Below are 16,096 nucleotides of genomic sequence, written 5' to 3' on the forward strand. Positions count from 1 at the left end.
ATGCAGACGTGGAAAATTTTCTTCCAGTTTATGAAAAATGTTCTATAGGAAAATTTACAATGTGACTGAGGATTCCAGTTGCAAGTAATATCACAAGATGTTATTTTCCAGCTCTTTTTATTCTTAGTGTAGCTATTGCTGCACTCATGATAGCCAGACTCACTAGTGTAGCAACAGAATTCCAAGAATTTCAAGCGACTGCATTTTACAAGCAGGATGTGGAGGTAATATGACACTTCAGGGCAAATGGCAGAAGGCCACAATGGCTACTTAAATCATAAAATTTTATTTCCTTTAACAGTCTGTGCTCAGAAAAAAACTGCCTCAGCCTTTATGGAACACTTGTCATGGGATTTGAAAATGGATTTATGCCAGTCATGGCCAATAATTATGGCTAAGAAGTCTCTTGGATGAGTGGGCAGATTGGGAGCAGGGAGGGCAGAAGCCAGAAATAAACACAACATGCCTTCATCACCCAGAAGTTTATTGATGCCCCAGGCAAGCCTACCTACTAGAACCCCCCCCCCAAAAAAAACCCCAATTTTAAAAAGAGAAAAATGAAGGAAAAATGAAGAGTGCCAAACTTGAAACTTTTTGCATTTTTAATTTACCTTTTTCATTTCAACTATTTAAAAAAAAAATAAAAGAAGTAATAAGTACAGACAGTAGGTGCTACAAGAAAATGACTGCCATGGGAAGTATGAGACTATTTGTTTCTGTCTAGCACAGTAACAAATGAAAATGCTCTGTACTGAATTAGACCACTAGGTCCATCAGCTCCAACTGGCAGCAGCACTCTTAGGAAGAAGTTTTTCTTTCCCCAGCTACCTGAAATCCTTCTAATTTGAGATGTGAAAAAGATTTGTGGTCCATACCAGTGAGTGTTCCTTTATAAGAAACCATGCTAAATTAACTGCCATTGCATTTTAGCAGCTGTTTTGTTTCATGTGCCCTTATCAATAAGTCAATTCTAAGTTTTAAAGTGGAAAAAAACAGAACTTCAGAAAAAAAAGACCCTCTACCTTCAGAAAACAAGACCCTGGAATGAAAGCAGGTAGTGATGATGCAAATTTGTGTTCAGTCTGTTTCTATACAAACTGTACAGTTCTGGAACTTCTGGGATCTATTTGTTCCCTTGCAGGGTTGCCAATCCCCAGGTGGGGGCAGGAGATCCCCCAGTTTGGAGGCCCTCCTCCCGTTTCAGGGTTGTTAGAAAGCAGGGGGTGGGGGGATGGAAATGTCTGCTGGGAACTCTATTATTCCCTAGGGAGATTTATTCCCATAGAAAATAATGGATAATTGATCCGCGGGTATCTGGGGCTCTGGGGAGGCTGTTTTTTGAGGTAGAGGCACCAATCTGCCACAATGTTGTCTCGCCCTGCCACATGTGTCGCCTTCAGTGAAAGCAGGTGCAATTCTGTCCAAAGCATCAAGCTCTCTGCCTCATCCCTCCCTGTCTGTTGATAAAGGCTTTGGCCGTCATGTTGTCCATCTGAGCACATGGGATCCCTACAGTCATTCTGAGAATTGAACCAGGACATTTTATGGCCCATTATTCCAGTAGGTTGATGCTCTTTGCTGCTTCCTGGGTGGACCAATTCCCTTGTGCCCAATCCTCTTTCATGTGGGCTCCCCATCCAAATAGGCTGGCATCTGTGGTCATCACGAGTCTCTGTGGTTCCCTCAATACCTGTCCCACCTGAAAGCGGTTGGGAGCCTGCCACCATTGTAACCTGTGCTTCAGCTGCACTGATATGGCAATCTTGGTGGAGTGTCTGTGACATATTGCCTCCTGGTGTGGGCGTAGCAAAGCCTGCAGTGGTCAAGTATGAAACCGCAACCACTAAACAATCTCCTGGCAGGAAACTAACATGCCCAGGAGCTGGGCAAGAGTCATAATCTTTTCTCTGCCCTTGCGCATAACTTGGGACAGTAGCTGTAGGATCTTGACCTTTCTCTCCTCTGAGATCCTTACCCTGTCTGAGAGCATGTCAATCTGCACCCCAATGTGAGTTATCAATTGAGTTGGAGTCAGGGTGTTTTTTTCTAGGTTGATCACAAAGCCATGGGATGACAGGACCCTCATCATCTCCTCCAAGTTGGACTCTGTCTTTGTCCGAGAGGGAGCCTTGATCAGAATATCATCCAGGTAAGCAAAGAGGGATACCCCCTCTTAGCCTAAGGGCCACCAGAACCTTTGTGAAGACTCGCGGTGAAGACGAGACCAAAGGGGAGAGCTTGGTACTGAAAGTGACGCCCGTTGTAGGAGCATCTGCGGGACCTCCTGTGTGTCTGGACTATCGAAATATGGAGGTAGGCCTCCATAAAGTCTCCCTTTTGGATGGAAGAGAGAATGGATCTCAGGGTTTCCATTCGGAACTTCTTTGTTACCAGTTTCTTGTTTATCCACTTGAGATCTAGAATGGCTCGAACATCCCCAAAAGAACATCCCCAAAACATCCCCATTCCTTTGGGGCACAATGAAGAACAGTGAATAGACACTTTGAGATCTCTCCTGGAGGGGCGCTGGCTCGATTGCTCCTATGTGGAGCAGGTGGTCCATGGCTCCTGGAATCAATAGTTGTTTCTCTGGAGACGAGTTCATGGGAACTTCCAGGAAACGGTCGTGGGGGAGGAACTTGAATTCTAAGGAATATCCCTTGATTACAGTATCTATGACCCATCTGTCTGTTTGTTCTCAGATGTGGCAAACCTCTGAAGCTGCCCACCTATTCCTGTGTTGTCCCTGGGGGTTAGATAGTCATGTGGTGTTGGATTTCTTTGGTCCCTTGGAGGAGGACCCTGCTTGTTGGTGAAGGAGGATTTCCTCCCCTCTCTAGTCTTAGACTGCCATCTTGGCTTGAAGGTCTTGGAGAAGCTTGACTTAGGGTCTCATCTGCTGTCCTGAAAGGAGTGGAATCTCTTCCTATTCCTATCCCTCTCTACACTTGGAGGGGAGGACTTTTTTCTTGTCCTTACCCTCGATGAGGAACCTATCAAGGTCTTCTCCAAAAGGTTGACCTCCTTTTAATGGGACTGAGGCTACCTTGGCTCTAGCTGAGGGGTCCACGCCCCGGTTGTGAAGTCAAGTGTTTCTGCGTGCCATCATGCTAAACGCCATGGCCCTAGCGGATTGTTTAACCATGTCTAAGGTAGCATCTGAGGAAAGAGCTGGTGTTAGGGCTATCTTTTTAAATTCATCTCTAACTAAGTTTTTTGTCAGCTGAAGATCATGTGAAAATTGCCCTAGAGGCTAGAGATGTTGTGACTGAAGCCTTAAGGGCATTGGAGGAGGCTGATAAGTCTCTACGTAACGCCTGCTCTATGTGCTTGTCTGTAAGCTCCTTGGGCATGCCATCCGCATCCATAGGCAGGACTGAGGATGATGCCAGGCTATTGACAGGGTCCTCCACGATAGGCAGCTTGAGCGATCTAGTGGCCTCCGGCATGAGATCATAGTGTTTAGAAAAAACCTGGGTTTGGCTAGGTTCTTCCACTCTGATCTGATGACAGAAAAAAATCCTGCTGGCACGGGAACCGAGAGAAGTTGAGACCCCAACTTTGGAATGCTGTCATCATTGGCTGCTGGGAACTCAAAGTCTCTGTCTCTACCACCTTTGGGGTATAGGTTAAGCCCAGCATTCTGATTATTTTGGGCATTAACTGATTGTACACATCTGGGGGGTAAGTATGTTATGTGGAGGTGTGAGGGCTTCTTCCTCCTCCACTGAGAGTTCCCCCCCCCCCTTGTTCTCTGATGACTGAGAAGAGTCTGAGACCTCATCCTGGTCAGAAAAAAAACAGGTCAGTGCTGGGACTGGTTTGACTCCCTTCTCTGTTTAGGGATTGGGGATCAATTCTCCCTTCCCCTTTGGAGCCTTGTCTTGGATGCTTCTTGGGGGCGGAGAGGTGCTCTATATCTTCTTAAGCCATTTTCCTAACCTCCCTCTTCACTAATTGCTGTATCCAGGAGCAGAGGTTGGATTTAGCATTGTCCCCAGATAAGTCCGGGGGCTGGCTGCCTGAGTCTTCCTGTGGCAGGGGTGAGTTGGGCAGTTCCTAGTCCCCAGAGGCCTCCTCCATCTCCTTTCCCTTGGGGAAGTCTGCAGGAGAAGCCATTTTGGTGTGTTAAGGGAATGCTGTGGAGAAAAAGGCAGGGGTAAGATGGCTGCCTTCTGCGCCCTTTCCCTCCTTGTGCTGCTCTCGTGGAGTTCTGGGTCTGTAGAAGCCCTTAAAGAGCTCAGTAGGCACATCCTGCTCAGAAAGCAGGGCTGGACAGAACTGGGTTTCCAAAGGGCAAGCCCCTCCCCTCTGGGATCAAAGTTCTTCCGGCCCTGCTTACAGGGAGGAGCTATTACCAGGAGTAAGGACTGACCCACTCCTGGGACCATCGGAGAAAGTGTAATATTTTCATTTCAATTGTTGGTTCATCCTACAGCTTTTATTGTGCTGTTTAAAAAAACATGAGCATTAATTGAAAACTATTTTATTTAAATTTAACATACATCAGTGAATGTGAAGAAAGGCAGCAATTTAAATCTTTCATTTTTTGAGTGTCAAATGTGGTCAAAACTCAAAGCTAAAAAATTTCTTACAGAGCCCAACCTTTTGACAGAAGCACAGTTGGAGGACCATGGAGTTGGATCCAGCAGAAAATTTTCACTAATGGAATGTGTGGGCATTTTTCACTGACTTCCTCCTCTCCTTGTAGACATTCAACTTCCCCCTCATGATGTTCTGGGAAGTCCCATCCTTCAGAAGCAGCATTTTGGGCTACGGTGGGAGGGTGAAGTGATAGAGTCATGCTCTGCTGAAGGAAACCCCTTCAGTCATTGGAAATTTGGATCCAACCCTATGACTGGTTTTTATTTGTAATGTAGATATGCTTTTGGTCTAAATCCAGGACATACCAACACTACAAATATAAAGAAGAAGAAGAAGAAGATATTGGATTTATATCCCGCCCTCCACTCCAAAGAGTCTCAGAGCGGCTCACAATCTCCTTTCTCTTCCTCCCCCACAACAGACACCCTGTGAGGTGGGTGGGGCTGGAGAGGGCTCTCACAGCAGCTGCCCTTTCAAGGACAACCTCTGCCAGAGCTATGGCGGACCCAAGGCCATTCCAGCAGGTGCAAGTGGAGGAGTGGGGAATCAAACCCGGTTCTCCCAGATAAGAGTCCGCACACTTCACCACTACACCAAACTGGCTCTCCAAACCAAGTTTCTCATGGTCCCCAGTCAAGATTCAAACTGAACCCCTCTAAAGAGGGATCCGTGCTTTAATATAGTTTGGCAAGAATGGAAATCCAGAGTTAATGCAATACACTGACATCGAATATGGGATTACTCTGAAACTGTTTCCTAAAACATAATGGAACTGTACTTGGATTTTGTGCATTCCTTTGTGAGATCTCAGTGTACATTTTGCATAATTTTCTTCATCCCTCATTAAGGTAGAAAAACATTTCTAAAAAGAGAAAGTGTGCTGGCTGCAACTTTCTTGGTTTCTGTTGGTAACAGGGCATCAGAGTTGATTAGATGATAATTACAATTTACATATTTGCTTTGTTCACCTTTGCTGCCAAGTTTCAAAACTTCGCCAAAAAGTTTAAACAACTATGGCCAATTCAGTGAAGATCATTTCACAATAGCTGTAATCATTTCTCATATAGTGGCCATCACAGCAATAGAACATCTGAGTTATTGCTTCTTTTTAAATAGAGAGAGCTGTTCTTAACATTTTTTCCCTGATGGCATAAAAAGGACTATCATAGAAGCAGAATGTGCCTCCTCAGACCAAAGTAAGACAAAGAAATATTTCTTTGCCCAGAGCCACATGCCAGTTCTCTCTACCCCGGGAGTATTTTCTCTTCCTTGACTGTAATTTATTACACCTTGCCTCAGATTCTGTCAAAGTTTCACAAGGAGAACTTTTTACCATGAACTGCTACCTACTCCTGAGAATTCATTGACTTTATAGAAGCATTAGGTATTCCTGTCGCCAGAATATACTGTTGTAGAGGAATATATTTAAAGATGGAGATATGCCACTCACTCTCCATTTTATTATTTCAGATTATTTAATGGATCTATTCCCATGACCTCTTTTTTTTAACCACAATTCCCAGTTTTTACCACAGTAGGAATTATCCATACAATGTCAAAGTTCTGTCATCATAGAATCAGAGTGGGAAGAGACCTCCAGGGTAATCTAGTCCTACCCCCTGCCCAGGACTTTTTTTCTAGAAAAATCCCAGCAGGAACTCATTAGCATATCAGGCCACACATCCTGACATCACCAGAAGGGTGTCATCCAGTGACGCCCACCTCATAAGAGTTTCTGGTGATTGAAGCTTGAAGTTCTAGAAGATAGAGTGAAGATACTATAGTTATTCCAACAGACAAATACCACATGTACTTTAGCTTTAAAGCAGTTTCCAACACTTACCAGAGGTTGCCATGTTGCTAATTTTTTAAACAGAGGAAACACAACACTGAGAAGCTCACAACACTGAGAAACTCAGTGTATGTTTAAATTTCTGAACATACTCTGTGTCAAGATCGACTAATAATGGTTTAAGACTGGGGGAATCCGGCCTGAGAAATAGGCCTGGTTAAAATCATAATGGATTCACTGCTGCTAATGTTTTACCTTAGTTACTTCCCTTCCCCCCTTTTCTTATTTTGATTTGTAATTGGTATGAAGGAACTAGTCCGCGCCTTCTCAGGGCCTGAGGTGGGAGGAAGCCTTGCATAACAATCCAAGGACACTGGCCAGCTATCCCCTGAGAAAGTATCCAGTAGTGATGTGTGAATGTTTCCTCCTGTAAACCCCCACCCATAGGAATGCTTTTGAAGTGTATCTTAAAACCCATGTATCAATGTATTGGCCTCATTCTTTGCAAGCTAGAGGCTTGTGCCAGAGTACCGGTTATCAATAAATGTAGTCTTAGTAACAACTTTGACTCATTCTTGAATTCGTCGACTTGACACTCTGAAGAATAAAGGAAGCTGACATAGGTTTTTCATATACCTTCAAAAGATGGGATATTAATTATAAAGCAAAAGTATACAAAGGGGGAAATGTTTAATTTAAAATCAGAAGCACCCCCCCCCCACACACACACACACAGCAGGGGGGGAGGATGCGGGGCAGATGAATCCCTGGGCCTAGGTTTGTGTCAAGGAATCTTTGTAGCTCCTCTTTCTCAGCTCGACTCATAGAGCATAGTTTTGCTTTACGTAGTTTTATCCCCGGCTTTAATTCAGTTGCACAGTCAGTGGGTCTGTGGGGCAGTAGTTCATCTGCCTCCCCCTCCTCAAATACTTTTTGTCTCTATATTCTCTTGAGATGCTGTGGACCTCCTTCCTGGTGAAGCACAGCCGTCCCACTATAGGGGGAGGCGCCCAGCCCAAGTCCCAGTTGTGGACAGCGCAGCCCTCATCTACAAAATACACACCTCCACTTTTCCACCTGATATAGGGTTTGTAGTCCCCCAGCCACACAGCGCTGAGCACCATACAAAAAGTTGCAGTGGGAGCGATGACAAAAGGTCTCTTTTTCCAATGACCCCCAAGCCCGAATGGAGTGGGAACAGTTTCTAGCATGCAGGGCTCCCCTCTCACCGGGGATCCACCCATCTGTTCAAAAGTCTTTGGGTGAGGTAAAGCCGTTGTTTCAAGCCCTAATGCTTTGGCAATGTGAGGCGTAATCAAGTCTCTTGTACATCCCAAGTCCAGTAGGGTTCTCACATAGGTGTGGCATTTCAGCAATGAGTTAAACAGTCACAGGGAGATGCAATAACTTTCTCAAAGTTTTAACCCTTACCGTGCCTGCTGTTTTGCTGCCAGAAGGCCCTTCTCAGTCATCGTCCAACGGGGATGAGGCTCCCTCCGCCTACCTCAGGAACTGCCAAAGTGGGGGGGGGAGGGTCTTGTTTCAGCACAACATCGAGCAGACGTGCCTAGCAGACCTCTGCAGAGACACACTTGACCACTCGACTTTGGGGGACTTCAGCAGTATGAAGACTCGTTAGAAACCCAGTTGGGGGTTTTTTAAGGAAGGGGGCTCTATTGGGAGCCGAGTATTGCATTTTTTGTTTGCAGTCTGGCATTTCTTTCACGATTTCCCAAAGCCCGAGTCGAGACAAGCACCATTTGGCAAAGAAGACGCGCTACCGGAGGGGGGGGGGAAGTGAGGAAATACAAAACAACCATAGCGGGGGTGGGGGTTCCCCTTTGCTTACTGTTAATTTTTCTTTCTTTTGTTCCTTCATTCACTCCTCGGCGATTTCGAACCGGCCCACCTGCAGAGATGATCTTTGAAGTGTGGAGTGTAAAGATGGAGGCGGGGTCGGTGGCGAGCAAGTGTGATGAGTGTGATGTGTGTGTGAGGAGGTGAAGACAGAGGAGATAAGAATTGGCGGAAAGAAACAGCAGCGGAGAGAGAGAGTGGCTGAGGCCAAGGAGTTGAAGTTAAAAGCCAGAAGGAAAGAATACCCACTCTAAGACTTAGAAGAAGGGAGGAGAGGTGTGAAACAACTATAAGACTACCGGGACTATGTGTGCTTAAACAGATACTGCAGCAAAGTATGCTATATGGTGCAGATCATCTGGAAACTATTTGGGTGCTATAGGAAGGAAGAGGAAGGAAGAAGACTGAAGACTGATGTTGGACAATAATAGTTGCAATAGTTACAAAGAGGACAGGGCTTGAATTTGAAAAAAGGAGTGTGAGTGATTCTGGAAATTAGGTGCATGAGTAGTGCTGCTAGAGTGAGGTTGATATTCTGAGTGTATAGCTTTAAGAGCTGGCTGGAAATGGCAGGGGATTGTGGAGAGTTTACAAGCAGTTAAATAAATAAATGAGAGCAGATGAGAGGATAGAGGTTTAAATGTTTAAGTCAAATTGCTATATTGTTGATACACTTATATTGCTTTATGAATTTTATGTAATAATGAAGTTTATGGAATTTATGTTTATGAAATTTAAGTGGATGAAACATTAGAATTTCTAAGATATTTCTAAGATATAAAGGATTTCTAGGATATAGTTTTAAAACAGGTAGTAATAGGGCCTTGACAACAGTTAACATTAGCTACAATAATAACTACAACTTTGTGGTTCACCCTACTATTCCCTGATTAATCTTGTGAATAACCTCACTATAATACTACACAACATTTGATAGAGAACTTGGGTTGACAAGAGGTAGATAAGTGAGGAGCTACCAGAACCTCTCTTAAGATCTACTAACTTTCAGGTTAAAAACTAGATAACTGCGATCACTTGCTTGCCCCTTGAATTTTGATACTGAGCGTTTTTGCACTGACCTTACTTGGGAGCGACGTTCCTCTTCACCGTGCAGCGTCTGCGCGGATTTCACACTAATTGCTCCGCAGAACCCGGAAGAGCCGCAAACTGGCCAAAAACCAGTTTACATTTGCGACGCAAAAGCTGCGGGACTTTGTAGCTCTTCTGGGTTCTGCGGAGCAATTAGTGCGAAATCCGCGCAGACATTGCGCGGTGAAGAGGGATGTCACTCCCGAGTAAGGTCAGTGCGAAAACGCCCACTGTCTTGACTATCCTGATTTTTTTTTTTTTTTTTACTATTCTACTAAAATGATTAGACCAAATAAACCAGTGCCCTCCCCAGGAGTAATAAAATTGGTTGGAACCTCTTTAGAGGCTTCAGTATCTCAAGATACACTCAAGGAGCTACAAAATAGTATGCAGACTTATTTTATGACTGCATTGAATCAAGTGCAGAGTAATATAATTGACCAGGTTGGTGGGTTACACCAAAAACTAGACAATTTACAGAGGCAATTAACTGAGACTAAAAAAGAGATATCTGGGCTTGCCCAATTGGTGAAAGTATTTGATTCCAAACTGGAAGTAGTCACTCAAAGGTTAGAAACGGTAGAATCAATGCAAAAGTCAGTCCAAGACAGGATAACAAACTTAGAGATTGAGTGTGCAGCATCTGTCTTAAGATTTCAAAACATTCCAGAACAAAAATCAGAAGACTTGACGCTGAGATTGTGTGAGGCAATGGCACCAGCTATAGACTTAGAGCCTTCTGAGTTAGAAAGAGAATTAGACTATGTAAAGAGGGTCAGTACAGCATACTCAAAAAAACACTCCCTTCCCAGGGAGGTCCATGTGAAATTTAGTAGAAGGCAGGTTAAAGAAACAGTATGGAATGCCTTTAAAGACCATACCCTAAAAATAGATGACCAAAATATAAGGATTTTATGAGAAATTTCATGGCAAGTGAGAAAGAAGACAGGACTATAAGCAACTATCAGAATTCTTACAGGAGAAATCAATTCCTTATAGATGGCTCTTCCCAGAGGGGTTACTACTCACATATCATGAACGAAGATATAAAATTGACTCTATATTCAAGTCAGAAGAGTTTATAGAGAGAAATAATATTAAAAAGAGGCAGAACAAAGGACAAAAGGTACATAAAAAGGGCAAAATAGGTAATAAGAAGGGAGAGAGATGTTCTACAGAAGAAACCTCAGAAGAGGAAAAGAACTCTGAGGAAGAGGAGGAAGCAGAGAGACCTATGTAGACAAGATTGCAAAAGAAGAGGAAGCAGTATAAAGAAGGTAGTAAAGAACAGCCAACATAATGGATAGTAGCCAGTTGAAATTACTTTCGGTGAACATTAATGGGCTCAATATACTGCAGAAAAGAAGGAAAACGTTCTTGCACATATCAAAGATGAAAGCTGATATTGTATGTCTTCAGGAAGTCCATATTAGAGAAAAAGATAAACATCTTTTAGAAAATAAAAAGCCTGGAAAGCTATACGTGGCATTGGATTCTAAAAAGAAAAAGAAGGGGGTGGCTATGTATATAAGCGAGAGATATAAATCAAAATGTGTTCATGTGGCAGAAGATGCGAGGTCTTTATTTGTTGAAATACAAAGAAATGAGCAAAAAATACTAATTGTAAATGTATATGCACCAAATGAAAATCAGAAACCTTTTTACAATAAATTACAACAAACTCTGCAGCTGTATGATTACGAAAACATCTGTGTAATTGGGGACCTTAATGCAGTATTTCATAACCAGAAAGACAGGAAATCTAGTAGACAAATAAAAGACGGAAGGCCAATTATTACCAAAAAGTTTTATGAGAATGGTGGACGAATATAAGATGGTAGATACCTGGAGAACGCGCAACCCCTCTGTGAAAGATTTTACCTTTTTCTCAGAAAGGCATGAATCCTGGTTTTGAATTGATATGGCCTGGACAACCATGAGGATTATGAGAGATTTATTAGATGTTCAAATATTGGCAAGAACTTTTGCGGACCATAGCCCTATGTTATTGACCTGGAAAGATGAACCAAGAAACTCAAGATGGAGGCTAAATACTTCATTATTGCACAATGAACAATTTGTCTCTGAAGAAGAAAAAGAAATTGCATTCTTCTTCAAAGTTAATACCATAGACGAGTCATCACCAAGCATTATTTGGGACACCAGTAAAGCTTATTTTAGAGGTTTGGCGATTAAATTCAATGCTTGGCAGAAGAAACTTAAGAGGAAAAGACACGAAGAATTACTGGCGAATCTTAAAGTTAAAGAGGATACTCTTAAGAAGAACCCTAATATCAAGTCATTGAAGAAGATACAGTTACTACAGCACCAGATGAATCATTTATATTTAGATGAGATGGCAAGAAAAATTAAATATGCAAGACAAAGCTTTTTTGAACATGCAAACAAGCCTGGATAATGGTTAGCATATAAACTGAGGAAAGAGAGAGGGAAAAACCAAATATTCTTGTTAAGAGACAAGAAGGGTGAAGAGAAATTTAAAAATGGGGAGATTACTGAAATAATCAAAGACTTTTATAAGTAATTATATGGGAAGACGGAGATACAAGTGATGGATCAAACTGAATACTTACAAACTCAAGAGCTTCCATTTATAAGTGCAAAGCAGAGAGAGATGATGAATAATCCAATAACAATGTTTGAGATTAAAGAAACTCTTTTCACCATGAAGAAAGGGAAAACACCCGGTCCTGATGGTATTCCATTAGAATTTTACATCACATTTGAAGATTGTATATTATTGTCTTTCAAAAGATTGACAGAATATATATGGGACAACGCCAAAATACCTGAGAAAGAAGCAAACATGGAAAGAAGCAAACAAAACCTTGATACCGAAAACAGATGCCGACCCAAAGGAAGCTAAAAGTTATCGTCCGATCTCATTATTAAACACTGACTATAAGATCTTTGCAACGATATTATCTGCAAGACTAGAGAAATTTTTAGCTCAAATTATACATCAGGATCAAGGTGGTTTTTTGCCAAAGAGGCAGATTAGAAATAACATAAGGATGGTCATGAATGTATTGGAATATTATAAACAACATATCAAAGCTAAGATGGCCCTAGTTTTTCTTGATGCTGAAAAAGCATTTGACAATGTAAATTGGCAGTTTCTCTTAGAGCTGGTGAAGCAGATGAAATTCAGAGATAAATTTGAAACAATAACGGAGACTGTATATTCCATTCCAAGCAGAAGGCCAAGATAATAGTGAATGGTACATTGATCGAGAATATCGATCTTTGGAAAGGTATTAGACAAGGCTGTCCGTTGTCTCCTATGCTTTTTATTCTGTATTTGGAAGTATCAAATATAGCAATTCAAAATAATAAAGAAATTAGGGGCCTAAGAATAAAGGGGGAGGAATATAAGTGTTTGCAGATGACCCAGTATTTATTTTAGAGGGCCCCACAAAGTCTATTATTATCTTAAAAGAGAAACTAAAGAAATTTGGTAGAGTGGCGGGGATGAAAGTAAACTTTGAAAAGATGAAGATATTGGTCAAAAATATTCAAAAAACCTGAGTATATAGAATTGCAACGAATATCTGGTTTTCAAGTTGTTTAAAAAGTGAGATATTTGGGAATATATCTCACTAACAGATGTAGTACAATATTTGAGGATAATTAAAGAGTTATTAAAAGAAATAGGGCAAGATATGGGCAAGATCTTCAATTGTCTTCATGGGTAGAATTGCAGCCCTGAAAATGACTATTCTCCCTAAAATAATGTTTTTATTCCAAGCTATCCCAATACAGTTGAATAAGACCTTCTTTCAGTCATTCAATAAAATAACCAGTGATTTTGTGTAGCAAGGAAAGAAAGCAAGAATAAAATGTAAGCTCATGCAAGACTCTAGAGATAGAGGACTATCATTACCTAATTGGGAACTTTGCTATAAAGTGAATATACTTGTGTGGTTGAAAGAGTGGGCTAAATTAGACAATAAGAGAATATTAACGATTGAAGGTCATGATCTAAGAATCGGTTGGCATGCATTTATATGGTATGGAATTGACGGCCACAAATACTTTAAGAATCATTTAATAAGAAAGTCATTAATTATTATGTGGGAGAAAATAAGAAGATCTTTGTATGATAAGACTCCAAACTGGGTTGCCCCATTAGAGGCATCCACGCAGCCCCATCTGTCAATACGTGAGATACCGTTAACATATGAAGCCCTGTTGGACAAAGATGGGAATATCAGAACAAGTACTCAATTAGCAGAACATTATTCTAGATTGGTGGAGAATGGCCCAACTAAAGTCTAGACATAATAAAGATAAAGAGAAGGGCTTTCATCTGAAAGAAACTGTGTTTGATAAGCTCTTTCTAAAGACTGATGTAAAACAGATCAGTAAACTATACAGTTTTCTCCTCCAGTGAGAAATGCAGGATGAGGTAGTTAAAGATGTAATGATCAAATGGGCCAGAAATATAGAGCATGCAATACACCTGAATCAGTGGTCTCAGATTTGGCAAACATATAAAAAGATTAAGTCAACATCTTTTAAAGAAAATATTTACAAAATGATATATAGATGGTATATGACTCCAGCGAAATTAGCAAAGATGTTTCCAGGCCTATATAATAAATGTTGGAAATGTGAGAATAATGTGGGAACATTTTTCCATGTATGGTGGTCTTGTAAAAGAGTCAAGGAATTTTGGACGAAAGTCAATGAAACACTCCAAAAAAGGTTACAAAATGTTACATCCTTTGTTGCTGGATAAAATGGGGAAAGTTGAGAAGCACCTGATAGTCCATGTCAATACAGCTGCGAGGATTTTTTTAGCGCAGTATTGGAAAAGAAATGAAATGCCAATAATGGATGAGTTAATTACAAAAATAATAGATACTGCTGAAATGGATAAACTTTCTAATATGTTAAGAACTAAACCTAAGAAGTATGTTGATGAAAATTGGAATTTTCTTTTATGAGTGGTTAACGAAGGGTTGAGTTGTTAAAATTGAGAGAGATAAATGAAGGTCGCCGAAATAGGAGATGATCTATATATGCTAAGTGAGAGGTAGCAATTTATTTTCTGATATCGAGGTTTATATTTACTTAAGATTGTGAGGTTGCATGTAAAAAGGTTTACAGGGAATTTTACTGTATCCCCTATCTCCATTTTGTTGAAATTTGTATTTTCTGTTTGTCTGTATTCGTTATTGGTTACTTGTCAGTTAATAATAAAATATAAACATCCAAGGTTAAAAAAAAAAAAAAGGAACTGCTGAAGTGGGATAAATCCAGTGTTCGTGGGCCTTCTGGGAGGGGGAGGACTCCCCCCCCTTTCTTTCCTCGGGGCCGGTTTGTGGCTTGCCGGTGCAGCTGATAGCGGGCTGCAGTCATGAAGGAAGTTGGATGCTAAGCACGTAGGTGATCCACACTGGAAGCACAGCCGTTTGTCCTTCCCTGGAGTTGTGTGTTTCCCCATGGGGTGGGGCCTCAGGCGATTCTCATGGGGCCCTGGTTTTCTCTCCTCCTACAACTGCACCTGCTGCAGCCGTGTGTCAACCTCACAGGAGAGTTGGATCCACCCCACTAAGGTGTCTGTAGTAGGTTAGCTGATAATCTTTTATACACGGCTACTTTCATTTCCTTATCCCAGCTGCGCACTTTGGCTTTGTGCATTCGGAACTTGTGAGCGTATTCACGCACTGGGTGCTTGCCTTGCTTGATAGCTTCCAAGTGAGTAATCGCATTGGGCTCTTTCATGGGGTTTGCAAACTGCTGCAGAAGGGAGCGCAGAAACTCCTGGCCCCGGAAGGTAGGACCAGAACGAGTAGGTTGAAATTAAATCAAGAGCTTCCGGCTCAACATTACGAAGAACTTCCTGATCGTTAGAGCGATTCCTCAGTGGAACAGGCTTCCTCGGGAGGTGGTGGGCTCTCCTTCCTTAGAGGTTTTTAAACAGAGGCTAGATGGCCATCTGACAGCAATGAAGACCCTGTGAATTTAGGGGGAGGTGTCTGTGAGTTTCCTGCATTGTGCGGGGGTTGGACTAGATGATCCTAGGGGTCCCTTCCAACTCTATGATTCTAAGTATAACTCCGGTGTGTTCATCTCATACAGAATGACAAACCAGTTGGAGTTGGCTGTGCTGGTGGCAGCTGTAGCAGGGGGGTCGGAGCAGATGCTGGAGCCCTGGAAACGATTGGTGGGCTCAGCAGAAAGTCGTATAACAAGAAATCGATCATGAAGCAGATTTCATCTTAAAGTTGCCCCACAACATCCCTCATCTTGAAGCGGATGCATTGTAGTTCAGCTGTTCTTGCCCAGTCCCCATCCCCTCCTTGACAACCAATGACTCCGACTCGTCCTCCTCGAAGGCATTGGGGTTGGGATCGGGAGGATTGCCTTCTCCTAGCAGGTTTGGTCAATCAGCTTGGTGCTTGGGCCCTGGTCCAGATCTCCAGGGCTGCCATGCGCAAGGGGTGATGAATACCCATTCGTCCCAGCGCTTTTCCACAACCTGCTCACGTTTTCGCACATTCACCATCTTTGGTATCGCTCAGAGATCCATGGGGCGTCTGTCTCCAGATGCATCGGGGTCAGTTGGGGCAGCAGCCACACCTTCCTCGGGTCCGGGTTCCTCACTTATTTTTTTTGGCGAAGGATCTGTGCTGAGGGGCGAGTCTGCCCAGGGAATCTGACTCTACGTCAGGCTTCCCCCTGAGTACTCAATAAACATTCCTTGTAGGTTCAATAGGTTCCATT

The sequence above is a fragment of the Heteronotia binoei genome, chromosome 21 (genome assembly GCF_032191835.1).
Source record: "Heteronotia binoei isolate CCM8104 ecotype False Entrance Well chromosome 21, APGP_CSIRO_Hbin_v1, whole genome shotgun sequence".
NCBI lineage: Eukaryota > Metazoa > Chordata > Lepidosauria > Squamata > Gekkonidae > Heteronotia > Heteronotia binoei.